This window comes from Salvelinus fontinalis, chromosome 14 (genome assembly GCF_029448725.1).
Source record: "Salvelinus fontinalis isolate EN_2023a chromosome 14, ASM2944872v1, whole genome shotgun sequence".
NCBI classification, from domain to species: domain Eukaryota; kingdom Metazoa; phylum Chordata; class Actinopteri; order Salmoniformes; family Salmonidae; genus Salvelinus; species Salvelinus fontinalis.
In genome coordinates this window covers 33,727,723-33,754,508 of record NC_074678.1, presented here as the reverse complement: position 1 = coordinate 33,754,508, position 26,786 = coordinate 33,727,723, and the positions used below count along the sequence as shown (strand labels likewise).

Here is a 26,786-nt window from a genome sequence, read left to right as displayed (position 1 = left end):
CCTGTCTGGGTTGGCGCCCCCCCTTGGTTTGTGCCGTGGCGGAGATCTTTGTGGGCTATACTCGGCCTTGTCTCAGGATGGTAAGTTGGTGGTTGAAGATTTCCCTCTAGTGGTGTGGTGGCTGTGCTTTGGCAAAGGGTGGGGTTATATCCTTCCTGTTTGGCCCTGTCCGGGGGTATCGTCGGATGGGGCCACAGTGTCTCCTGACCCCTTCTGTCTCAGCCTCCAGTATTTATGCTGCAGTAGTTAATGTGTCGGGGGGCTAGGGTCAGTTTGTTATATCTGGAGGACTTCTCCTGTCTTATCCGGTGTCCTCTGTGAATTTAAGTATGCTCTCTCTCATTTTCTCCTTCTCTCTTTCTTTCTCTCTCGGAGGACCTGGGCCCTAGGACCATGCGTCAGGACTACCTGGCATGATGACTCCTTGCTGTCCCCAGTCCACCTGGCCTTGCTGCTGCTCCAGTTTCAACTGTTCTGCCTGCGGCTATGGAACCCTGACCTGTTCACCGGACGTGCTAAAAAAGCCAACTGACATTTACTCCTGAGGTGCTGACTTGCTGCACCCTCGATAACTACTGTGATTATTATTATTTGACCATGCTGGTCATTTATGAACATTTGAACATCTTGGACATGTTCTGTTATAATCTCCACCCGGCACAGCCAGAAGAGGACTGGCCACCCCTCATAGCCTGGTTCCTCTCTAGGTTTCTTCCTAGGTTTTGGCCTTTCTAGGGAGTTTTTCCTAGCCACCGTGCTTCTACACCTGCATTGCTTGCTGTTTGGGGTTTTAGGCTGGGTTTCTGTACAGCACTTTGAAATATCAGCTGATGTACGAAGGGCTATATAAATACATTTGATTTGATTTGATGATGCTAGCTAAGATTTGAAAGTATGATGTTGACATGATCAGTCCAATCAAAGCTGCTGTAGATATAATGTGATTTGACATCATTTTATTTGTGGCCATTGACCTTGAGCATTCTTGGATGGGCACTTCTAATGTAACTCTATGGCAGCATCCAAGGGGCTTGAAATTTCTAGCTCTACCCTTAGACTTGGCGGTGATGTAGTGTCCCCATAAGTGACAAAATACTGAGCCAAACACAGCGCACGCTTCGTATTTTCTGTTGGCTTGCCCCACCACCACAGAAAGCACTCAGCTAGGCTGAAACACCCGCATTTTGGAGCTTCCTTACTCAAGAAAACATAAAAGAGACTATGTTTGTATGCGGCTTTATTAACTCAATGATATATTGTTTGCATTGTTTGCAAACTGATATGTGACACGAATGAATACCAAAATAACATGCAAAACAGGAAAGCCCTCCTACATAAGCCAAATATTTTGCTAAAAATGTGGGGCTCAAAACGGGTCGCCACTGGAGGTTGGGTTTATGAAGGTTACATTGACATCTAATTTGCCCAACAAAGGACGCCATAATTTCAACTTTAGCTAGGTATACTATCATTCATCCATGGTTGATTAGATCTTTGGAAGTTTAGAAGTAGTTACCATTAGCCCTAGACCAAAGGTTGGCATATGATGATATTGATCTGGTATTGATGGCAGCCGGCAATACACTCATATCCCCCGTTATCAAGTGTCAGTGTGCAGAGGTGAGGACGGAGTCAGGCACAGGACACAGAACTGAGTAAAATAACGTACTTTACTCAAAAAATAAACAACCATAAATTCCACGCAGGGAAAACACACCATAACACAGAAGACTAACACTAAACAAGAAACAATCACGCACAAAACATCATGGGAACCAGAGAGTTAAATAAGGAAAAAAATATAACATAATGGGAACATGGTGTGTACAATCAAGACAAAACAAATGGAAAAAGAAATGTAGATCGGTGGCAGCTAAAAAGCCGGTGACGACGACCGCCGAATTCCGCCCAAACAAGGAGAGGCACCAACTTCGGCGGAAGTCATGACACCCGTGGACAGGTTCGTACCTAAAACATTCTCCATTCAGACTGCATTGGATTTCCTCCTTAACTAGATTTAATGGCGAGAAGGTGGAAAAAAACAGGCAAGATATGCATACTTCCTTTATGAAACACCATTTTCCACCAGCTTGCTAGTTGCTACTTCCTGATGTTGGGCCCTGCGTTCAGCCAGGGGTAAACAACAGACTGCTGCAACCTGATTGTCTGAACGCAATACGCAACATCCGAGACTAGCGTTTCTAGGCATTAGCCACTTTAGCATGGTGGTGGAAAAGTGTGTTTCAATAAGAAAGTACGCATATTGTCCCCTTTTTTTCTGCCTTCTCGCCATTAAATCTAGTGAGAATTAGGCAGGTCTGATACCGAAAAAGAAAGTAAAGTATTGCCTATTTCAGCCATATTTTATTTTATTTTGGGGAAAAAAGTGTGAAGTAACATTTTTCAAAGTAAGCTCAGTTAAGTAAACTATATATATTTTCTAAGCTTTAGTTTAAGTTTATAACTTCTTCCAGTGTGAAGTAACTGGTAGCTTGGTGAACTCCGTATATTTTCAGAGTAGCTTCCCCAACAGTTTGATTCTTTGATTCAGTTTGACACACACAGGAAGATGTTGAGCGTGAAACACCCAGCAGCATTGCAGTTCTTGACAGAAACTGGTGCGCCTGGCACCTACTACTATACCCTGTTCAAAGGCACTAAAATCTTTTGTCTTGCCCATTCACCCTCTGAATGGCACACATACACAATACATTTTCTTGAACTGCACTGTTGGTTAAGTCAAATCAAATCAAATGTTATTTGTCACATGTACTGAATACAACAGGTACAACCTTACAGTGAAATGCTTACTTACAAGCCATTAATCAACAATGCAGTTTTGAGAAAAATAAGTGTTAAGTAAAAAAAAAAAAAAAAAAAAAATCATTAAAGAGCAGCAGTAAAATAACAATTGTGAGGCTATATACAGGGGGTACTGGTACAGAGTCAATGTGCGGAGGCACCGGTTAGTCGGGCTAATTGAGGTAACCTGTAAGTCTAACTGTCAGTTACACATATTATGTCGTTGTTTTGTGTTTGAATTGTGTAACTGACAGTTAGACTTACAGGTTATGTCGTTGTTTTGTGTTTGAATTGTTTACGTGTCCGCTGTGCGGGGAAATGATAAGACAAGCGGAACTACGTAGCTAATAACTGTTGTAACGGGGATTCTTATTGTAGCAACACACTTTTGGAGGGAAGGCAATCCCGCACTGTGTTAGCTAAGTTTTCATGTCATCGGGTGTAGTTCATAAAGTTTGAAGCGTATATGTTAGGATGGTAACGTTATAATAATTAAGGATGAAGCGTGAATTCATGCCAGGAATAATAAGTGTGAAGTTTGATTTCCTCCCTTCTGTAATAAGCAGCCAATGAGGTATTTTTCCTTTATTCATGTGTTTAATCTAATACTGTTAAAGCGCCGGCTAAACTGTTTATGTATGTAAGCACTTCAGAGTTATACCAAGCTAATAAGTCACTCGTAAGATAAGGTTGTAAGAGTATGCTTAACTGTATTTTTCATTTACTTTATAGTTCTCACGGAAGGTGATAATTCTGACTAAATCTACAGAATAAAGCCGCCAGTTAAAATCAAGGAACGGTTGTGCTTGTGGTTACTGGAGGGAGCTACAATATGTACATGTAGGTATAGTTAAAGTGACTATGCATAGATAATAAACAGAGAGTAGCAGCAGTGTAAAGGGGGGTGGGGGGGGCAATGCAAATAGTCTGGGTAGTCATTTAATTAACTGTTCAGGAGTCTTATGGCTTGGGAGTAGAAGCTGTTAAGAAGTCTTTTGGACCTAGTCTTGGCGCTTGCCGTGCGGTAGCAGAGAGAACAGTCTATGACTAGGGTGGCTGAAGTCTTTGACAATTTTTAGGGCCTTCCTCTGACACCGCCTGGTATAGAGGTCCTGGATGGCAGGAAGTTTGGCCCCAGTGACCTCTGTAGTGCCTTGCAGTCGGAGGCCGAGCAATTGCCATACCAGCAGTGATGCAACCAGTCAGGATGCTCTTGATGATGCAGCTGTGGAACTTTTTGAGGATCTGATAACTGTGATAGAAAAATGACATATTTACCTGGTTTATTTGATATTAATGGTTAACAATTAATATTTAACTAATAGTGAGACATTTCTGTCCTGCATCATCATGTCCCTGCAGCTAATCTGGGCGTATGGTCCCTGGAGATGACTTGAGCTGACAAATGAGTTAAAGACTGTATTACATAGACAAGAATGTGTTTTACTAGAGATAGTTTAGGAGTAGAACAATCCCTCATTGTCTCAAAATCATCCTTGCATCTGGGAAACTAAGTCAGGGTGGGGTTAACCTGTCTAGCCCCGGGGTTCCGCTAGCGGAACTCCTCCCACATTCCACTGAAAAGGCAGAGCGCGAAATTCAAAAAATATTTTTGAGAAATATTTAACTTTCACACGTTAACAAGTCCAATACAGCAAATGAAAGATAAACATCTTTTGAATCCAGTCAACATGTCAGATTTTTAAAATGTTTTACAGCGAAAACACCACGTATATTTATGTTAGCTCACCACCAAATACAAAAAAGTACAGATATTTCTTTCACAGCACAGGTAGCTTGCACAAAACCAACCAAACTAACCAAGAACCAACCAAACTAACCAAGAAACAACTTCATCAGATGACAGTCTTATAACATGTTATACAATAAATCTATGTTTTGTTCGAAAAATGTGCATATTTGAGGTATAAATCATAGTTTTACATTGCAGCTACCATCACAGCTACCACCACAAATAGCACCGAAGCAGCCAGAGTAATTATAGAGACCAATGTGAAATTCCTAAATACTCATCATAAAACATTTTTGAAAAATACATGGTGTACAGCAAATGAAAGACAAACATCTTGTGAATCCAGCTAATATTTCAGATTTTTTAAGTGTTTTACAGCGAAAACACAATATAGCATTATATTAGCTTACTACAATAGCCAACCACACAACAGCATTGATTCAAGGCAACAGTAGCGATAGCGACAAAACCAGCAAAATATATTAATTATTTCACTAACCTTCATAAACTTCATCAGATGACAGTCCTATAACATCATATTACACAATACATATATACATTGTGAAAACGTAGCAACTATTTTCCAGAATCTCCGGATATATTTCTGACACACCTATTCTGACCAAATAACTAATCATAAACTTTACTAAAAAATACATGTTGTACAGGAAATGATAGATACACTAGTTCTTAATGCAATCACCATGTTAGAATTCTAAAAATAACTTTAGTACGACATACAGCTTACGTTATAGCGAGAGAGCGCCCAAAATCTGGGCGGAAACTAATAGTAAACATTTTCGACAGAAATACGAAATAACATCATAAATGGGTCCTACTTTTGTTGAGCTTCCATCAGAATCTTGTACAAGGGGTCCTTTGTCCAGAATAATCGTTGTTTGGATTTAGAATGTCCTCTTCGTCTGTTGATTTAGCAACCAAAACTTGCCAAGTGGCGCGAAGCTGTCCATCGTCACCAAATGCAGAGAACGGAACACGCCAAAACTCCCGAAAAGATTTCAATAATCTGATAAAACTATATTGAAAAAACATACTTTACGATGATATTATCACATTTATCAAATAAAATCAAAGCCGGAGATATTAGCCGTCTATAAGGAAAGCTTTTCAGAAGCCAAAGCTGATGTCCTTCCCGCGTCTTCCTGAACAAAGGAAATTGGGGTCATGTCATTCCAAGACCTCTCTTTTGACCATAGATATAGCTAGACTCCTCTTTTACTCACAGATATAATTCAAACGGTTTTAGAAACTTGAGTGTTTTCTATCCAATAGTTATAATAATATGCATATTGTACGAGCAAGAATAGAGTACGAGGCCGTTTAAATTGGGCACGATTTTCCCCCAAAGTGAAAATAGCGCCCTCTATCCTCAACAGGTTACGACAACAACCCACGTGCAGATAACGACAGGATGAAGCCAGAGTGGCTTATGATGCTCCTTGGTCTGCATGAGGGGGGTTGAACCAACCATGACTGAGCATTGTTAGTGTCAGCTATGTATAGTACTCTGCATTTGTGTAAAGGTTAGGTTACTCGGTCCAACACTCAAGGGTGGGGGGTCGACCAGTCTCATTATTGCAATAATTAATCGATATTAAATAAAGATGATTGTTTGAAGAAATGACCAAATCTCTCAGTACTGAATTTCCACAACAGGACCCATGCCAAATCTTTTCAGTCTCATGAGGGGAAATAGGCTTTGTCGTGCCCTCTTCACAACTATCTTGGTGTGTTTGGACCATGATAGTTTGTTGTTGATGTGGACACCAAGGAAATTGAAGGTCTCAACCTGCTCCACTACAGCCCTTCTGATGAGAATGGGGGCATGCTCGGCCCTCCTTTTCCTGTAGTCCACAATCATCTCCTTTGTCTTGATCATGATGAGGGAGAGGTTGTTGTCCTGGCACCACACGGCCAGGTCTTTGACCTCCTCCCTATAGGCTGTCTCATTGTTGTCGGTGATCAAGCCTACCACTGTTGTGTCATTGGAAAACTTAATGATGGTGTTGGAGTCGTGGCTGGCCGTGTAGTCATGAGTGAACAGGGAGCACAGGAGGGGACTGAGCACGCACTCTTGAGGGGCTCCTGTGTTGAGGATCAGTGTGGCAGATGTGTTGTTACCTACCCTTACCACCTCGGGCAGCCCGTCAGGAAGTCCAGGATCCAGTTGCAGGGGAAGATGTTTAGTCCCAGGGTCCTTAGGTTATTGATGAGCTTTGAGGGCACTATGGTGTTGAACGGTGAGCTGTAGTCAATGAATAGCATTCTCACATAGGTGTTACTTTTGTCCAGGTGGGTAAGGGCAGGGTGGAGTGCAATAGAGATTGCATCATCTGTGGATCTGTTGGGGCGGTATGGAAATTGGAGTGGGTCTAGGGTTTCTGAGATAATGATGTTGATGTGAGCCATGACTAGCCTTTCAAAGCACTTAATGGCTACAGACATGAGTGCTACGGGTCTGTAGTCATTTAGGCAGGTTACCTTAGTGCAGTGCTTCTCAATTATTTTCTGTTACGCCCCCCCCCCCCCTAGGAAGAAGAAAACATTTTGCATCCCCCAACTCTCCACCGCGACTGTAAATAGTATCATTTGTCTATAAAATTGTTATAAGTACACCTCTGCATAACATTGTATCCTTATTAACATTAAAGAAAAAAAAAATATATATATATAGATCAACTTACAACAAAGAATAACTTTATTAACATTGTTTTTTAGTCTGTAACAGAAAATACTTTAAGTGCATCAATTTGCCTGAAATTAAAAAAGAAATATCAAGTCTTATTTAAACTGTAAGCATTTTTTGACCATTTGATAATGAAAAATGAAATGAAATATAATCAATAAATAATAATACATTCAAATTGATCAGCAACATTAACTCAGGAGCACAATATATGAAACACTTTGACCTATAAAACAAAAATGAATAAAACAATTTGTGCCGATTTTTTAAAATCAAAATGAGGAAGTCAGGATTAATGGCTACAATGAGCACGTTTTGCAGAGCACAGCTTTTCGAAGCGGGGTTTGAAGCATGATACTGCAACTCTCAGCTCCTGCTCAATGTTTAGCTGGGACTTGTACTTGGTCTTCAGTGCAGCAACAGCAGAGAAGCCAGTCTCACAAAGATAAGATGTTGCAAAAGGAAGAAGAATACCCATGGCCCTCTGCCCTGAGAGTGGATACTGCCTCTCTACACTCAGCCAGAATTCACTCAGTGTCTGTGATGTGAACCTCAGTCTCAATGTGGAGTCAGACGTCATATCAATGAACTGGTCCTCCTCTGCAGAGCTGAAACCAGTTGGAGCTGGTGCATTGAAAGGATCTCTCACCCAGTCGTATTGGGAACTGTTTCAGGGAAGTTCTTTTTAAAGAATCCCATCAGTGATGAAATATGCTCCTTAATATATGGAATCACTGAGGTGGCATCATAGTCAGTAGTGTCAACAAATTCATGCAGGTTCTCGAATGAATCAGTATTTCCTTCATCAAGTCGCCTGCCCCACATTGCAAGCTTTCGAGTGAAAGAGCTGATCTTGTCTGTGACCTGAGGGAGGTGTTTATCTTTCCCTTGAAGCTGTAGATTTAGTTCATTTAGCTTTCCAAATATGTCACTCAGGTAGGCCAGTTTTGCCAGGGAGTTCTCATCACAAATTCTTTCTGCGAGGTCATACTTGTGCTCCTTCTCCGAAAACATTCTTATCTGCTCTCTGAGCTCAAAAACTCTGGACAAGACGTTTCCTCGTGACAGCCACCTTGCTTCACTGTGAAACAGCACAGCTTGATGTTCAGCTCCCATCTCCTCACAGTTAGCAGAGAAGACTCTTGTTTTTAGTGGTCTGGTCTTTATAAAATTGACTACACCTACAATGTCAGTCATAACCTCACTTAATTCAGAGGAAAGGTGCCTTGATGCCAGTGCTTCTCTGTGTATAACACAGTGTGTCCACTCAGCATTAGGTGAGGCCTTCTTGATGAGTGCCCGAAGTCCTTTTCTCATCCCTGCCATGGTCTGTGCACCATCACTGCAAACACCAATGCAGTTCTCCCACTTTAGCCCATTCTCAGTCAGGAAGCAGTCTTGCATTTTGAATAGCTCTTCAGCTGTGGCTCTGTCTCTGACATATTTACAAAAAAGTAGATCCTCACACAGGGAGTTTGTCAGTTGCTTCATCGAACTGTAAGGCAGAACGTTTGTCTTTGAGTTTATCTACCAGCTGTTCTTTATTAAGATCGTTAGCAATGTCATGTATACGTCTGGCGACAGTGTCATTGGACAGAGGGATAGTTTTTATTTTTGCAGTACTTGCGTCATCCAGCATGACAGAGACCATGTCTAATGCTGCAGGCAGTATCAGCTCCTCTGCTATGGAGTGTTTTTTTTTGCACTGAGCAATTTGGTACGCCACCTTATATGATGCTAACAGTGTTCGCTGTTTTACTGAAGTAGCATTCACAAAGTGAGATGATTGTTGGCAATATTCGGCACGTTTTCGCTGAAAAAACTCAAGCGGCTTATCAGCGTGATTGGGGTGTAATGTCTTTAAGTGACGCCTTAATTTATTTGGCTTAATGCTGTCCGCTGCCAACATTTTTAGACACAGTAAACATACCGGTCTTTCCTCGTCTCCCACCGTAGTCACATGGAAGCCAAGCGCTACATACGCGTCGTCATATTTCCTCGTCTTAGCTTTCGGGAGACTTACGTTTGTCTCATTATCCCCGTCTCTCTCCGCCTTTCTTTTCATCCCTGTTAAATATTTTTCCATGGTGTCTCTTAAGGGTTTGTTATCTGCACTTCATATCTCCTGCTCTGTGCTGTGTGCTCTTGTTTGGTGCAAAAAAAAACTACTCCCTGCGGCAAAAAAAAGCATGTTCCCCGGGGTCACACGCGCCCCCCACTATTTGAGAGGGACTGCCTTAGTGTTCTTGGGCCCAGGCACCACACCCTAATAGGGTATTTTTTCCCCATTAATCATATCACAATCAACTTTTTTTACTAGTTGAAAATACACACCAATATAATACTTTTTTGTGTTGCAACTTTTCTGAATTAATGTATAAAAATATGCAAATTAGGCGGTATGTCATTAAATATGTACATATTTGCATGTACAGCAAATCTATTTTTCTGGACAATGGAAAAGGTCAGCTAAATATTTTGGTTTAGTTTTATTAAAACACTCCAGGACCGGCATTGTATAGAGGAGATTTTCAAATACTAAAGACATGTATGTAAACAGCATTTTGGGCACATATTTCCAAACAAAATGTTATCCAGAATCAACATTTGACAACATATCAACAATTCCCTCCTTACAAGTCTGGACAATATAAACTCAAAAAAGGAAACGTCCTCTCACTGTCAACTGCGATTATTTTCAGCAAACTTAACATGTGTAAATATTTGTATGAACATAAGATTCAACAACTGAGACATAAACTGAACAAGTTCCACAGACATGTGACTAAACAGAAATGGAATAATGTGTCCCTGAACAAAAGGGAGGTCAAAATCAAAAGTAACAGTCAGTATCTGGTGTGGCCACCAGCTGCATTAAGTACTGCTGTGCATATCCTCCTCATGGACTGCACCAGATTTGCCAGTTCTTGCTGTGAGATGTTACCCCACTCTTCCACCAAGGCACCTGCAAGTTCCCGGACATTTCTGGGGGGGGTGGCCCTAGCCCTCACCCTCCGATCCAACAGGTCCCAGGCGTGCTCAATGATATTGAGATCCAACCTCAGTCCGATGATGCTGTGGTGTACACATCATGGACAAACTGAAATGGTCCACCCACACAGACAGTGTGGTGAAGAAGGCGCAACAGCGCCTCTTCAACCTCAGGAGGCTGAAGAAATTTGGCTTGTCACCAAAAACATTCACAAACTTTTACAGATGCACAATCGAGAGCATCCTGTAGGGCTGTACCACCGCCTGGTACGGCAACTGCTCCGCTCACAACTGTAAGGCTCTCCAGAGGGTAGTGAAGTCTGCACAACACATCACCGGGGGCAAACTACCTGCCCTCCAGGACACCTACACCACCCGATGTCACAGGAAAGCCAAAAAGATCAAGGACAACAACCACCCGAGCCACTGCCTGTTCACTCCGCTATCATCCAGAAGGCGAGGTCTGTACAGGTGCATCACAGCTGGGACCGAGAGACTGAAAAACAGCTTCTATCTCAATGCCATCAGACGGTTAAACAGCCATCACTAACATTGAGTGGCTGCTGCCAACATACTGACTCAATCTCTAGCCACTTTAATAATTACAAATTGGATGTAATAAATGTATCACTGGTCACTTTAAACAATGTCACTTTATATAATGTTTACATACCCTACATTACTCATCTCATATGTATATACTGTACTGTATACCATCTACTAAATCTTGCCTATGCCGTTCGGCCATCGCTCATCCATATATTTATATGTACATATTCTTATTCATACCTTTACACTTGCGTGTATAAGGTAGTTGTTGTGAAATTGTTACATTACTTGTTAGATATTACTGCACAGTCGGAACTAGAAGCACAAGCATTTCGCTACACTCGCATTAACATCTGCTAACCATGTGTATGTTACCAATGAAATTTGATTTGACACACCGTTCCAGACCATGACGAACCCTCCACCTCCAAATCGATCCCGCTCCAGTGTACAGGCCTCGGTGTAATGCTCATTCCTTCGATGATAAACGCGAATCCGACCATCACCCCTGGTGAGACAAAACCGCGACTCGTCAGTGAAGAGCACCTTTTGCCAGTCCTGTGTGGTCCAGCGAGAGTGGGTTTGTGCCCATAGGCGATGTTGTTGCCGGTGATGTCTGGTGAGGACCTGCCTTACAACAGGCCTACAAGCCCTCAGTCCAGCCTCTCTCAGCCTATTGCGGACAGTCTGAGCACTGATGGAGGGATTGTGCGTTCCTGGTGTAACTCGGGCAGTTGTTGTTGCCATCCTGTGCCTTTCCCTCAGGTGGATGTTCGGATGTACCGATCCTGTGCAGGTGTTGTTTCACGTGGTCTGCCACTGCGAGGACGATCAGATGTCCGTCCTGTCTCCCTGTAGCGCTGTCCTAGGCGTCTCAGTACGGACATTGCAATTTATTGCCCTGGCCACATCTGCAGTCCTCCTGCCTCCTTGCAGCATGCCTAAGCACGTTCACACAGATGAGCAGGGACCCTCGGCATCTTTCCTTTGGTGTTTTTTCAGTAGAAAGGCCTCTTTAGTGTCCTAAGTTTTCATAACTGTGATCTTAATTACCTACCGTCTGTAAGCTGTTAGTGTCTTAACGACTGTTCCACAGGTTCATGTTCATTAATTGCTTATGGTTCATTGAACAAGCACGGGAAACAGTGTTTTAAACCTTTACAATGAAGATATGTGAAGTTATTTGGATTTTTACAAATTATCTTTGAAAGACAGGGTTATTCATCTAAGGATAACCACATAAAATTTGGTGAATGCAGGTCCTTGTTGGCATGTGGGAAGAGTTTGACTTTTGGGAAATGGCAGTTAAAGAGAAGTACAATGAATGAGCAGACACACACACACACACACACACACACACACACACACACACACACACACACACACCATATAACGACTCTCTCACTCACAATATAGTTAATTAAAGAGCAGTGTTGTTGAGGCTGCTGTAAATGTGTGTCGAGGCTTGGCTTGCTGATTAGCACTGAGTGCTGTTGCGTTGTAATCTAATGAGGGTTAGAGTAATTGAAAAGCAATCCCCTCTGATTCATCAGGGATCATGAGATGTGGTGCACCTTTCCTCCGTCTCAACATAGGACGCAGGAAAGAACATTCAGAGGCCACAGAGTTTGAGTGGGGAAAACCTATCCTGAGAAACACTTCATCCTTTTTTTCTCAGAACTCAACCTCCTGTTGATCTGGTGTCTGCTGTTGTAAAGCATCTTTTCCTTGAGAAATAAAAGTGATTGTTTTTCGTATGTCCTGTCTGACATTTAGACATAAAATAGAACAGGAAACTGGGTTTCTGCCTCTAGATTTTCTTGTTGACATTTACCGTGATGAGGTGACACAAGAAACCCCAACGAGAAAAGGGAATGAATCCCCCTGCCAGTGCTCCACTTGGATAGATAATACCACAACAACACACAACCACAGCCCTACCCTGTCTCACTGACAAGCACTTAGCATGATCTATGTTCATGTACTGTTGAGCCGATGAGCCACTCTCTTAGACAACTGCTAGAAGTTGAACCAAAAATCATGCAGATTAGTAAGTATGAGTTAAATATGAATAAAATGTTTTTCAATGTACTTCAAGCAATTCTTTATAATGGTTCAAAAACACAGTGTACTCTAAATACCAGAGGGGGGACCAAGTCATTGTTTTACAAGTCACAAGTAAGTCTCAAGTCTTAGCACTCAAGTCCCAAGTCAAGACAGGCAAGTCCGAGTCAAGTCTCAAGTCAACTTTGAGTTTCGAGTCCGAAACAAGTCATAATGTGCTCTTCACCAAATGTAATACCATTTCATATTTTTAACAAGAGTAATAGTTAGTAAATTACATTTACGCAAATTATGAATGATTTAAAAAATATCTATACATTTATTACTTAACAAATAAACGTTATATTTCCATGGAAATACATGGGTAGCCATGAGAAAGACCCCCCCAATAGTGATCGACTATCGAGGATCTCTATGGGGCGCAATGTAGGCTTGTACACAATCGCCCAACCTTAACACACACACACACACACACACACTCTCTCTCTCTCTCTCTCTCTCTCTCTCTCTCTCTCTCTCTCTCTCTCTCTCTCTCCCTGTGGTTACAGTAGGCTAAAGTATGTCAATGGTTTTTGGAACAACAGTAACATCCGGCAGGATTTAGGCTACCAACTGGTGTAAGGATCACGTTCCCGCACTGACTGACTGTGTGGAGGCTCATTGATTTAACGTTACGTTAGCCTACATGATACACTAGTAAAGTAATAAAATATATAGCTATCGGCTATATTAGCCACGACTTACCGTTCTTTGTGCAGCCTCAAATGTCGAACAAAGTTGGAAATTGTTGCACCTCCATCTGTAATTTTCTTCCAGCATGTTTTGCAAGTTGCAATCCGTTTTTTGTTGATACAGTGTTATCTTTATATCCGAAAATAATAATTTTGGGTATCATCTTTCCAAGGGCTCCATCTGAATTCACCCGCCAATGTTCTTCTGCACTGCCACGCACAACTTTTTCTCAGCTGGCACAATTTGATTGGCTGCTGTCCGATTCAAACTGTAATCCGTTAAATGAAGAGTTGATGCGCTGCACACTTTTTTTTATTGCATCATTTTTAACATTTGGGCTCGGGGAGGGTATCAAGTCAGGTCGAGTCATAAGGCTCAAGTCCAGGTCAAGTCACGAGTCATTGGTGTCAAAGTCGTGTTGCAAGTAGAAATAGCTCACACGTGACTTGTATTAAGACGAAGCAATTAGCTGATTCAATGAATTAATTTTATCCACAGGATTTATAGGAATATGCAAGGAGACTATGGTTGAGTTAGAGTAATAGGCAATGGAGAAATGTCTGAGCGTGTCTGTATATAGTTACTTCGTAAAATTAATGGATTCACATACAAGGCACAAATTAAGGTACAAAGCATTAACAAGTATTACAAGGCATTATTCTAAGCATGGTCAGAGAGAGAGAGAGAGAAACCATAGCCTGAAAGGCCAAGCCCCAAAAGTTAATGGGGTGGAGAGAGAAAGAAAGAGTATCTCAGCACAGCAGGTCAGGAACAAATAAGAGAAAGAACAATGCATCTTAGACCCTTTTATAAGCACCTGAGTTGTTTGGATTCAAAACCTGAGTTGTTGACCAATAGTATCACTGTAAAGTTAACCTCCAATCAGTTATCAGACCTCCATGATGTAACCTCTGCTTCTCAGAGGTGTGACAATGGGGGTTGACAAGACCAACACGGAGAATGTTGAATTCCTAAGACAACACAAAGCAAATTCTTGCATACAGTTGATAAGAAGAGTCACTTCTGGGGCTGGGCTCCCCTACACCATACGTTCAGTCTGGCCTGTGGAGAGAAACATCATGAATGATTGAAGACCACCGGTGGAGAGTCAGCAGAATGGGATGGCAGCCAGCCAGCAGGTTAACGCTCCCATCTTGTTGAGGTGTGAATCAGGGTCATTCTACCCACATGCTGCTGAAGACGGGGCGACTAGCCTTGGCTCTCCTCCAAGGTAGTGTTATGAGCTGGCCTACTGTAGCACTGTAGCTGTCATTTCATTAAAAGCTACTCTCAAGGTCAGAGGGGTGGGAATGCCTGCTCATGATCCACTGTGTTTGTTTAAGGTGATCACTAGAAGTCAGAATGATGCTAGCCTGGCCCCTTTTCTGGGACTTTACAAATGAACATAACTCAAGTTGTAAAGGTGTTGAATTAGAAGCAATCATCCCCTTCTCACCATAACATATGTGAGCTGAATGACCCTGGTGTCATACAATTGAGTGTGTTTCAGGGGGGCGTTACAAAGAGTACATTTATTCCTTGTAAAGATATACGATCTTAATTTGAGCCAGTTTAAGAAAATAATTATCCAGGAACAGGAAATGTGAATTATTGTGTGGATTATAATTAATGAACATTTTTGTAGGGGTTGATACATTTTTCGTTAGGGCAAATCAAATCTGACATTTCAAAGTGGAAATTACAAACTTCAGAGGCCTTTTTAAAACTCAAATACACTACATGTTCTGATATTATTGACCATAACCTGTTGTTGAAAAAAACGTATGTGTTATGGCTTTTCAACCTCTGCCATATCGTGGATTCAGAGCCATCTATCTAATAGAACTCAAAGGGTTTTCTTTAATGTAATCTTCTCTAATGTCAAACATGTAAAGTGTGGTGTACAGCAGGGCAGCTCTCTAGGCTCTCTACTATTTTCTATTTTTACCAATGACCAGCCACTGGCATTAAACAAAGCATGTGTGAATGATGAATCATCATCATGATGAATCATGTATGCTGATGATTCAACCATAAACGCATCAGCAACCACAGCTAATGAAGTCACGGAAACCCTTAACAAAGAGTTGCAGTCTGTTTTGGAATAGGTGGAATAGAATTACCTTAGATTGTATACTGTCATTGTCAAAACATATAGATTCAGTGGTTGTAAAGATTGGGAGTGTAACGGTGGTCCTCCTCCTCTTCAACCGAAAAGGAGGAGTAGTGATGGAACCAAGGCGCAGCGGGTTGTGAACACATAATTTATTCAAAGAAAACACGAAAACGCGAACTCGACTATAAACTAACAAAACAACAAACGGTGTAGACAGACCTGGACGACGAACTCACATAAACACGAAGAACGCACGAACAGGGAAAATAGCCTACACATAAATGACGATGAACAAACAAACCGAACAGTCCCGTATGGTGCGACAAACACTGACACAGGAGACAACCACCCACAACGAACACTGTGAAACAACCTACCTAAATATGACTCTTAATTAGAGGAACGCCAAACACCTGCCTCTAATTAAGAGCCATACCAGGCAACCCATAAACCAACATAGAAACAGACAACATAGAATGCCCACCCAAACTCACGTCCTGACCAACTAACACATACAACAAACTAACAGAAATAGGTCAGGAACGTGACATAACCCCCCCCATAAGGTGCGAACTCCGGGCGCACCAGCACAAAGTCTAGGGGAGGGTCTGGGTGGGCATCTGACCACGGTGGTGGCTCAGGCTCAGGGCGAGGTCCCCACCCCACCATAGTCAATCCCAGCTTACATTTCCCCCTACAAATGACCACCCTCATCTTACATCCACTAAATCTTTTGGGTAACATCGACACAAGGGGCAGCACCGGGACAGAGGGATAGCTCAGGACAGAGGGATAGCTCAGGACAGAGGGATAGCTCAGGATAGAGAGGTAGCTCAGGATAGAGAGGTAGCTCAGGATAGAGGGGCAACTCCGGACTGAAAGGCAGCTCCGGACAGAGAGACAGCTCTGGACTGAGGGGCAGTTCTGAATAAATAGCCGCTCTGGGCTGAGGGACAGCTCATGACTGGCTGACGGCTCTGGACGCTCATGGCTGGCTGACGGCTCTGGACGCTCATGGCTGGCTGACGGCTCTGGACGCTCATGGCTGGCTGACGGCTCTGGACGCTCATGGCTGGCTGACGGCTCTGGACGCTCATGGCTGGCTGACGGCTCTGGACGCTCATGGCTGGCTGACGGCTCTGGACGCTCATGGCTGGCTGACGACTCTGGACGCTCATGGCTCACTGACGGCTCTGGCAGATCCTGTCTGGTTGGCGGCTCTGGCAGATCCTGTCTGGTTGGCGGCTCTGGCAGATCCTGTCTGGTTGGCGGCTCTGGCAGATCCTGTCTGGTTGGCGGCTCTGGCAGATCCTGACTGACGACTGGCTCTAGCGGCTCCTGACTGACTATCGGCTCTGACGGCTCGGGACAGACTGGCGGCTCTAATGGCTCGGGACAGACGGATGGCTCAGACGGCGCTGGGGAGACGGATGGCTCAGACGGCGCTGGGGAGACGGATGGCTCAGATGGCGCTGCGGAGACGGATGGCTCAGATGGCGCTGCGGAGAAGGATGGCTCAGACTGCTCCTGTCTGGCGGAAGGCTTTGGCTGCTCCTGTCTGGCGGAAGGCTCTGTAGGCTCATGGCAGACAGGCAGCTTTGCAGGCTCATGGCAGACAGGCAGTTCATGCGCCGTTGGGCAGACGGCAGACTCTGGCCGGCAGAGACGCACTGTAGGCCTGGTGCGTGGTGCCGGAACTGGAGGCACCGGACTGGGGACACGCACTTCAAGCCTAGTGCGGAGAGCAGGGACAGGGCACACTGGACTCTCAAAGCGTGCTATATTCCTGGTGCGTGGTACCGGCACTGGTGGCACCGGGCTGAGTGCACGCACATCAGGACGAGTACGGGGAGAAGGAACAGTGTGTACAGGGCTCTGGAGACGCACAGGTGGCTTAGTGCGTGGTGCCGGAACTGGAGGCACTGGGCTGGAGACACGCACCATAGAGAGAGTGCGTGGAGGAGGAACAGGGCTCTGAAAACGCACTGGAAACCTGGTGCGTAGTGTAGGCACTGGTGGTACTGGGCTGGGGCGGGGAGGTAGTGCCGGAATTACCGGACCGTGCAGGCGTACTGGCTCCCTTGAGCACCGAGCCTGCCCAACCTTACCTGATTGAATGCTCCCCGTCGCCCGACCAGTGCGGGGAGGTGGAATAACACGCACCGGGCTATGTAGGCGAACCGGGGACACCATGCGTAAGGCTGGTGCCATGTAAGCCGGCCCAAGGAGACGTACTGGTGGCCAGATATGTAGGGCCGGCATCATGACATTTGGCTCAATGCCCAATCTAGCCCTACCAGTGCGGGGAGGTGGAATAACCCGCACTGGGCTATGCACCCGTACAGGAGACACCGTGCGCTCTACTGCGTAACACGGCGTCTGCCCGTACTCCCGCTCTCCACGGTTAGCCTTGTAAGTGGGCGCAGGTCTCCTACCTGCCCTTGGCCCACCACCTCTTAGCCCCCCCCCAAGAAATTTTTGGGTGGTACTCACGGGCTTTTCGGGCTTCCGTGCTAGACGTGTCCCCTCATAACTCCGGTTCCCTTCTCCGGTTGCCTCTGCTCTCCTCAGTGCCTCCAGCTGTTCCCATGGGAGGCGATCCCTTCCAGCCAGGATCTCCTCCCATGTGTAACAACCTTTACCGTCCAATACATCGTCCCAAGTCCATTCCTCCTTCTTGCGCTGTCCCTTACTCCGTTTACACCGCTGCTTGATTCTGGATTGGTGGGTGGTTCTGTAACGGTGGTCCTCCTCCTCTTCAACCGAAAAGGAGGAGTAGTGATGGAACCAAGGCGCAGCGGGTTGTGAACACATAATTTATTCAAAGAAAACACGAAAACACGAACTCGACTATAAACTAACAAAACAACAAACGGTGTAGACAGACCTGGACGACGAACTCACATAAACACGAAGAACGCACGAACAGGGAAAATAGCCTACACATAAATGACGATGAACAAACAAACCGAACAGTCCCGTATGGTGCGACAAACACTGACACAGGAGACAACCACCCACAACGAACACTGTGAAACAACCTACCTAAATATGACTCTTAATTAGAGGAACGCCAAACACCTGCCTCTAATTAAGAGCCATACCAGGCAACCCATAAACCAACATAGAAACAGACAACATAGAATGCCCACCCAAACTCACGTCCTGACCAACTAACACATACAACAAACTAACAGAAATAGGTCAGGAACGTGACAGGGAGAGGTCTTGCCATAATAAAGAGATGCTCTGCTTTTTTGACATCACATTCCCAAAAGCAAGTTATGCCGGCTCTAGTTTTGTCTAATCTTGATTATTGTCCAGACGTGTGGTCCAGTGCTGCAAGGAAAGACCTAGTTAAGCTGCAGCTGGCACAGAACACAGCAGCACGTTCTGTTCTTCGTTGTAATCAGAGGGCTGATAGAAATACTATGCATGCCACTCTCTCTTGGCTGAGAGTTGAGGAGAGACTGACTGCAACACTTCTTCTTTTAATAAGAAACATTCATGTGTTGAAAATCCCAAATTGTTTGTGTAGTCAACTTACACACAGCTCTGACACACTTATCCCACCAGACATGCCACCAGGGGTCTTTCACAGTCCCCAAATCCAGAACAAATTCAAGAAAGCGTACAGTATTATATAGAGCCCTTTTTGCATGGAACTTCCTTCCATCTCATATTGCTCAAATAAACAGCAAACCTGGTTTCAAAAAACCGATAAAGCAACACCTCACGGCACAACCCCTCTCCCCTATTTGACCTAGATAGTTTGTGTGTATGCATTGATATGTAGGCTACGTGTGCCTTTTTTTATGTATGTAGTTCTGTCCTTGAGCTGTTCTTGTCTATTGATGTTCTGTATTATGTTATTGTCACGTTCCTGACTTGTTTCTGTTAGTTTTTGTATGTGTTAGTTGGTCAGGACGTGAGTTTGGGTGGGCAGTCTATGTTTTCTGTTTCTATGTTTGTTTAAGGGTTGCCTGGTATGGCTCTCAATTAGAGGCAGGTGTTTGGCGTTTCCTCTAATTGAGAGTCATATTAAGGTAGGTGTTTTCACACTGTTTGTTGTGGGTGGTTGTCTCCTGTGTCTGTGTATGTCGTTGCGCCACATGGGACTGTTTCGGTTTTGTTTGTTCGTTCGTTTTATGTAGGCAGTTTTCGTGTTCATGCGTTCTTCGTGTTTCATGTGAGTTCGTCGTTCAGGTCTGTCTACATCGTTTATTTGTTTTGTAACTTCAAGTGTTCGTTCGTGTTTTCTGTTTTGTTTATTAAACATCATGTCTAAGTATCACGCTGCGTCTTGGTTCAATCCATGCTCCTCCTCTTCGGATGAAGAGGAAGAGGAGAACCGTTACAGAACCACCCACCAAATTACCAGAACCAAGCAGTGTGATTACGAGCAGCGACCAAACAATCAGGACTCGTGGACTTGGGAAGAAGTCTTGGAGGGAAAAGGACACTGGGCACATATTGGGGAATATCGCCGCGCTCGTGAGGAGATGGAGGCAGCGAGAGCCCAAGAGCGGTGGTATGAGGAGGCAGCAAGGAGACGTGGCTGGAAGCCGGCTAGCACGGAAGCCCGTGAAGAAACCCCAAAAATGTATTGGGGGGGGGGGCTAAGAGGTAGTGGGCCAAGGGCAGGTAGGAGACCTGCACCCACTTCTCAGGCTAACCGTGGAGAGCGGGAGTACGGGCAGACGCTGTGTTACGCAGTAGAGCGCACGGTGTCTCCTGTACATGTGCATAGCCCGGTGTGGGTTATTCCACCTCCCCGCACTGGTAGGGCTAGATTGGGCATTGAGCCAGGTGCCATGATGCCGGCTCAACGCGTCTGGTCTCCAGTGCGTCTCCTCGGGCCGGCATACATGGCACCAGCCTTACGCATGGTGTCTCCGGTTCGCCTACATAGCCCGGGTTATTCCACCTCCCCGCACTGGTCAGGCGACGGGGAGCATTCAACCAGGTAAGGTTGGGCAGGCTCAATGCTCAAGGGAGCCAGTACGCTTGCATGGTCCGGTATTTCCGGCGCTACCTCCCCGCCCCAGCCCAGTACCACCAGTGCCTATACCACGCACCAGGCTTCCAGTGCGTTTTCAGAGCCCTGTTCCTCCTCCACGCACTCTTCCTATGGTGCGTGTCTCCAGCCCAGTGCCTCCAGTTCCGGCACCATGCACTAAGCCACCTGTGCGTCTCCAGAGCCCTGTACACACTGTTCCTTCTCCCCGTACTCGTCCTGATGTGCGTGCCCTCAGCCCGGTGCCACCAGTGCCGGTACCACGCACCAGGCAAATAGTACGCTTTGAGAGTCCAGTGTGCCCTGTCCCTGCTCCCCGCACTAGCATGAAGGTGCGTGTCCTTAGCCCGGTGCCTCCAGTTCCGGCACCACGCACCAGGTCTACAGTGCGTCTCATCCGGCCGTCTGAGCCATCCGTCTGCCCAGTGCCGTCTGAGCCATCCGTCTCCCCAGTGCCGTCTGAGCCATCCGTCTGCCCAGTGCCGTCTGAGCCATCCGTCTGCCCAGTGCCGTCTGAGCCATCCGTCTGTCCCGAGCCATTAGAGCCGCCCGTCTGTCCCGAGCCGCTAGAGCCATTCGTCAGTCAGGATCTGCCAGAGCCGCCAACCAGACAGGATCTGCCAGAGCCGCCAACCAGACAGGATCTGCCAGAGCCGCCAACCAGACAGGATCTGCCAGAGCCGCCAACCAGACAGGATCTGCCAGAGCCGCCAACCAGACAGGATCTGCCAGAGCCGCCAACCAGACAGGATCTGCCAGAGCCGCCAGCGAGCCATGAGCGTCCAGAGCCGCCAGCCAGCCATGAGCGTCCAGAGCCGCCAGCCAGCCATGAGTGTCCAGAGCCGTCAGCCAGTCATGAGCGTCCAGAGCCGTCAGCCAGCCATGAGCGTCCAGAGCCGTCAGCCAGCCATGAGCGTCCAGAGCCGTCAGCCAGCCATGAGCGTCCAGAGCCGTCAGCTAGTCATGAGCGTCCAGAGGTGCCATGTATCCAGAGCTGCCCCTCAGTCCAGAGCTGTCTCTCTGTCCGGAGCTGCCCTTCAGTCCGGAGTTGCCCCTCTATCCTGAGCTACCTCTCTATCTTGAGCTACCTCTCTATTCTGACCTACCTCTCTGTCCTGAGCTACCTTGTCCCGGAGCTGTCCCTTATTTTTGTATTGCCTCTTATATTAGGTGGGTGGAATAGGAGGGTGGTCATTCTGAGGGGGGGAAGTAAGCTGGGATTGACTATGGTGGGGTGGGGACCTCGTCCAGAGCCTGAGCCACCACCGTGGTCAGATGCCCACCCAGACCCTCCCCTAAACTTTGTGCTGGTGCGCCCGGAGTTCGCACCTTAAGGGGGGGGCTATGTCACGTTCCTGACCTATTTCTGTTAGTTTTTGTATGTGTTAGTTGGTCAGGACGTGAGTTTGGGTGGGCAGTCTATGTTTTCTGTTTCTATGTTTGTTTAAGGGTTGCCTGGTATGGCTCTCAATTAGAGGCAGGTGTTTGGCGTTTCCTCTAATTGAGAGTCATATTAAGGTAGGTGTTTTCACACTGTTTGTTGTGGGTGGTTGTCTCCTGTGTCTGTGTATGTCGTTGTGCCACATGGGACTGTTTCGGTTTTGTTTGTTCGTTCGTTTTATGTAGGCAGTTTTCGCATTCTTCGTGTTTCATGTGAGTTCATCGTTCAGGTCTGTCTACATCGTTTATTTGTTTTGTAACTTCAAGTGTTCGTTCGTGTTTTCTGTTTTGTTTATTAAACATCATGTCTAAGTATCACGCTGCGTCTTGGTTCAATCCATGCTCCTCCTCTTCGGATGAAGAGGAAGAGGAGAACCGTTACAGTTATTCTGTATTATGTTTCGTGTGGACCCCAGGAAGAGCAGATACCAAAAGTTTGCATTACCTGCTGTACAGGAACATTCTCAGCAACAAAATAGTGATCAAATTAAGATCCTACGTCTCTACAGCTCAGTATTCAACATCATACCCTGGAACTGAACACCTCCCTCTGCAACTGGATCCTGGTCTTCCTGATTGGCTGCTCCCAGGCGGTGAGGATATGCAACAACACATCAGCCACGCTGACTATCAGCCGCGCTGACTAAAAAAATATAAAGTGTATATTTTCTGTCACTGGTCCGCACACAATACCCCATAATGTCAAACTGGAATTATGTTTTTAGAAATGCATACTAATCACTTTAAAATGAAAAGCTGAAATGTCTTGAGTCAATAAGTATTCAACCCCTTTTGTTATTGCCAGCCTAAATATGTTCAGGACTAAAAATGTGCACAACAATTCACATAATAAGTTGCATCACTCTGTGCGCACTAATAGTGTTTAACATGATTTTTGAATGACTAACTCATCTCTGTACCCCACACATATAATTATCTATAAGGTCAACACATCCGTCACGCTGATCATCAACAAGGGGGCCACTCAGGGGTGTGTGCTTAGATCCTCCTGTATTCCCTGTTCATCCACAACTGCGTGGCCGCACTCGACCCCAACACCATCATAAAGTTTGTTGACGATGACGAGGCAGCCTATACGGAGGAGGTCAGAAAATTTCAAACACAGATTCAACCACAAAGACCAGGGAGGTTTTCCAATGTGGGTCTCCCAAAGAAGGGACCTATTGGTAGATGGGTATAAAAAAAGCAGACATTGAATATCCCTTTGAGCATGCCTAAGTAATCTTTAAACTTTGGATTGTGTACCCAATCACTACAAAGATGCAGGCATCCTTCCTAACTCAGGTGCCGGAGAGGAAGGAAATCACTTAGGGATTTCTTTAAAAGCTAACTTTAAAACAGTTACAGAGTTAATGACTGTGATAGGAAAAATCTGAGGATGGAAGAACAGCATTGTAGTTACTGCACAAACAGCTCCGGGCATTCCATGCTTTTCTTAACTCTTGTTCTGAGCACCTGAGATTCACTATGCAATCGGAGATACTTCAAATCAGTTTCCTTGATCTTTAGATTTTGTGAGAGGATAATGTTCTATACACTGATCTTTACAGGAATCCTACTGATCGTAACAGTTTGTTGAGGACTGATAGCTGTCAACCGCTTCCCTTGAAAAACAGTTTGCCCTACAGCCAATTCTCTAGAAACAAAAGAAAAACTATCAGATTTCAACAGAAACATGGCTGAGGCTGAAAGGGGGTACAACAATGTTCAGATCAGTACTGCCATTGAGAAAATCCAAAATCAATCAAGACATGATCTCTTTCAAGGCCAGTCTGCACTATTCAAAGTGCTCTGAACAAATTAAGGGAATCGTTCACAAACATTGGCACATTCTAAGATCTGATGACAGTGTCCCTAATGTGTTTTCGGACCCTCCCTTGCACGTATACTCGCATGGCAGAAATCTCAGAGATCAATTTGTACTTGACACAATTTTGTACTTTGCACTAAAACACAAGGCCAAATTTCCACTGGAGTTGCTTACCAAGACGACATTGAATGTTCCTGAGTGGCCTAGCTACAGTTTTGACTTAAATAGTCTTGAAAATCTATGTCAAGACTTGAAAATGGCTGTCCAGCAATGATCAACAACCAACTTGACAGAGCTTGAAGAATTTGGGGGTTTGACAGATGCCAGGAAAACGCTTCTTGCCCCAATGCATAGTTCCAACTGTAAAGTTTGGTGGAGGAGGAATAATGGTTAATGCCTGCATGACAATGCCTCCGTGCACAAAGCGAGGTTCATACAGAAATGGTTTGTCAAAATTGGTGTGGAAGAACTTAACTGGCCTGTACAGAACCCTGACCTCAACCCCATCCAACACATTTGGGATGAACTGGAACGTCGACTGCGAGCCAGGCCTAATCACCCAACATCAGTGCCCGACCGCACTAATGTTCTTGTGGCTGAATGGAACCAAGTCCTCGCAGCAATGTTCCAGCATCTAGTGGAAAGCCTCCCAGGAAAGTGGAGGCTGTTATAGCAGCAAAGAGTGGACCAACTCCCTATTAATGCCCATGATTTTAGAATGAGATGTTCGACGATCGTGTGTCCACATACTTTTGGTCATGTAGTGCACTACTCTGATATTGTTCTACTGCCTAGCTACTGAAGCTCATGCCTGCAGTCCCCTGATGCCAACACACCGTTGGCATAAAGTCACATTTGGTTCCGATTACCTCACAAAGACACATTGTTTTTCACCATGCGTGTCCTCAGGATAATCCTAGACTATACCCAGGGTTATCTGTCCATGGTTTGTCTAGCCTACAACATTTCTGTGTAGGTTCATTTATTTTATATGTCTAAACCCATTAATAAAGTTGTGTAGGGACATTCAGAAATAATTGTAATTTATAAATCACAAAATGTCATGCAAAATCAATCAGTTGCATATTTTCATGTCAAATTCAAGATATATTTATCATTATACACACAATTTCAAATCGAAATACCATTGTAGTATCATTTTATAAATGATGCAACAGAACTCTCTGATTGGTTAGCCATAAATTGTTGGTGCTAACCCTCACCAGAGCACGACAAGTTTAGTCCTAGACTAAGGTTGGTGCTACTTGGTTGGTAACTGCAGTATAAAATTGGTCCCACCGCTATGCTGGTGCAATTTGGACTTCTACCCCTTTTTAAACATTGTGTGTTTGAGCTACAAACTCTACATCCGTTGGTACCAACTTTGTGCGATTAACATGGACTGAGCTTGAGAAGTGTACCTCACACAGGAAGTGACGCAGGTCCTAATCCAGGCACTTGTCATCTTCCGTCTGGACTACTGCAACTCACTGTTGGATGAGATCCCAGCTTGTGCCGTCAAACCCTGCAATTTATCCCGAAGGCCTGGTGTTCAACCTTCCCAAAATCTCCAATGTCACCCTACACCTCCACACATTCCACTGGCTTCCAGTCGCAGCTCGCATCCACTACAAGACCATGGTACTTGCCTACAGAGCAGCAAGAGAACTTCCCCTCCCTACCTTCAGGCTATGCTTAGACCCTACACCCCAACCCAGCCACCTCGTTTCTTGGCCCTCTCAGCCGAGGTCAGCCCAAGCTTTCCTCTTTCCTGGCACCCCAATGGTGGAACCAGCTTCCCCCTGAAGCTAAGACAGCAGACTCCCTGCCCATCTTCCAAGAACATCTGAAACCCTACCTCTTCAAATAATATTTTAAATAATCTCACAGAACACCGCCCTCGCACCCCCTCCTCACACCTGGATAAGAGCATCTGCTAAATGACTAAAATATTAATGTAAAATGAAGGTCCCTTCCGTAGCTAGGGCCGTGGCGGTGATGAAATTGTGTTGTGATACAAGTGTAGGGCTATATGTTTAGAATGTTAATACATTCTAAGGCTGCATGATGTGACTCTAATGATGGTTTTAAAAAAGTTGCATAAAAGACATGAGTTCTGCTTTGTTTTTTTTCATTCATACAATTTGACAAGCACTTGATAATGCCTAGAATTTACAGGTGGCATCCCCTTTGTGTGGCTGTAATGCTCACCAAAGAAATACAATGCCTTTTGCGACCAGTGGCCGTTGTGTCAATGGGCAGAATATAATAATTATAATTCCCTTCTCCCGTCTGCATGCTCCGAACACCTCGCACTCAAATGGCTCCCTTTAAGATATCTCAATTCTCATTAGCCAATGCCGTCATGTGATCGGGTCCTTCTCACAGGATAGAAGTGAAGACAGACACATCGGGGAGCGAGTCCTTATCAAGGGGCATATTGAAGATGTTGGGAGAACTGTCCACTAGCATATGTCAATCTATTATCCCCCATAGTGTCACGTCCTGACCTTAGAGAGCCTTTTTATGTCTCTATTTTGGTTTGGTCAGGGTGTGATTTGAGTGGGCATTCTATGTTCTTTATTTCTTTGTTTCTGGCCGAGTGTGGTTCCCAATCAGAGGCAGCTGTCTATCATTGTCTCTGATTGGGGATCATACTTAGGCAGCTCTTTTCCCTCCTTCTGTATGGGATCTTGTTCTTTGTTTGTGTGCAGGTATTTTGCACATCGAAGCTGTTTGGTCGTTGTATTCTTTTAGTTTAGTCCTTTCAAAGTTTCACTTCGC

At 45.0% G+C, this 26,786-nt stretch overlaps 1 long non-coding RNA gene across 1 annotated transcript; it reads left to right on the top strand.

Annotated features, from left to right (window-relative positions):
* The first annotated feature begins 381 nt into the window (after positions 1-381).
* Positions 382-3,595, top strand: LOC129810695 (uncharacterized). The gene is made up of 2 exons (XR_008752768.1): positions 382-3,376; positions 3,535-3,595. It is a non-coding gene; the product is annotated as an uncharacterized LOC129810695 (long non-coding RNA).
* Positions 3,596-26,786: the final 23,191 nt, after the last annotated feature.